This window comes from Myotis lucifugus, unplaced genomic scaffold (genome assembly GCF_000147115.1).
Source record: "Myotis lucifugus unplaced genomic scaffold, Myoluc2.0 scaffold_1004, whole genome shotgun sequence".
NCBI classification, from domain to species: domain Eukaryota; kingdom Metazoa; phylum Chordata; class Mammalia; order Chiroptera; family Vespertilionidae; genus Myotis; species Myotis lucifugus.
In genome coordinates, this window is record NW_005872052.1 from 38087 (window position 1) to 39393 (window position 1307).

The window sequence follows — 1307 nt, forward strand, 5'->3', positions numbered from 1 at the left end:
GAGCTGACAGCAGGAAGAGGAAGAGCCACACGGGAGTCATGTCTTGCAGGTGAGGTCCTCGTCCCCCAGAAAGTATTCTCCAGGGTGAGGAGGCCCTGCATTTAAGTGGATGCCAACTGTGTGTGTGTGTGGTGGCCATGTGGTCATTTGCATATGGGAGGTGTCTGCACATACAAAGGGCAAGAGATGAGGGAGGTTCTGGTCTCTGGGGCTTCTCCTGGAAGGAGGTGCTGACTGTGCCCTCAGAGAACGAGGCCCCTCCTTGGGGTCCTGGTCACCGTGCCCAGGGTCCTCTCCTTCCACACCAGGGGCTATGCTGCAGGAGGTGGTCAGGAAGTAGGATGTGGGAACCTTCAGTGACTCCTTAGGGATAAAATCAATGTGCCTCTGCTCCCATGGATATAGGTAGATATAGATATAGAGATAGACATAGATATAGATATAGCTCTAGAGGTAGCTCTAGATATAGATTATATATATATATATATATATATATATATATATATATATATAATTATATATATGTATAGATATAGATATAAAGACGTTGATTTATTTGTAGATGTACACTTATGCACAGATATAGAGACTGTTTTCTTTATCCTCACCTGAGGATATATTCATTGATTTTTAGATGGAAAGAAAAGGAGACAGAAAGGACAGAGAGAAACATTGATGTGAGAGAGACATATTGATCAGTTGCCTTCCATATATGCCCATACTGTGAATCAAACCAGCAGTATTTTCATTTATGTATTTATTAGAGACCCGGTGCATAAAATCCGTGCAATGGGTGGGGGTCCCTCAGCCGGGCCTGCACCCTCTCCATTCTGGGACCCCTGGGGGATGTTCGACTGCCTCTTGCAATCTGTGACCGCTGGCTCCTAACTGCATGCCTTCTTGCCTTACTGATTGCCCCTAACTACCTCTGCCTGCCTATTTGCCCTTAACGACCTTTGACTGCCTGATTACCACTAACTGCTCTCCTACTGGCCTGATCGCCCCTAACGTCCTCTGCCTTGCCCCACACCTGGGACCCAGTATTCCCTCCTCTGGCTGGTCACAGGCACCAGCACCCTGACTTCCCTCTCTCTGGCTGACTGCAGGCACCAGGATCCCGGCTGGCATCCCCCTGGCTGGTTGCAGCTGCAGGTGCCTGGGACCACAGGACAGGCAGCTTGTCCCCCTCCTGGGCTGCAGCCTGGCTGGTCCCCATTCCTCTCTCCCCAGTGTTGAGTGTCTGATCCATTACCTTGTGACAGCATGAGGGTGTGACAAACATTTGCATATTAGCTCTTTATTATATA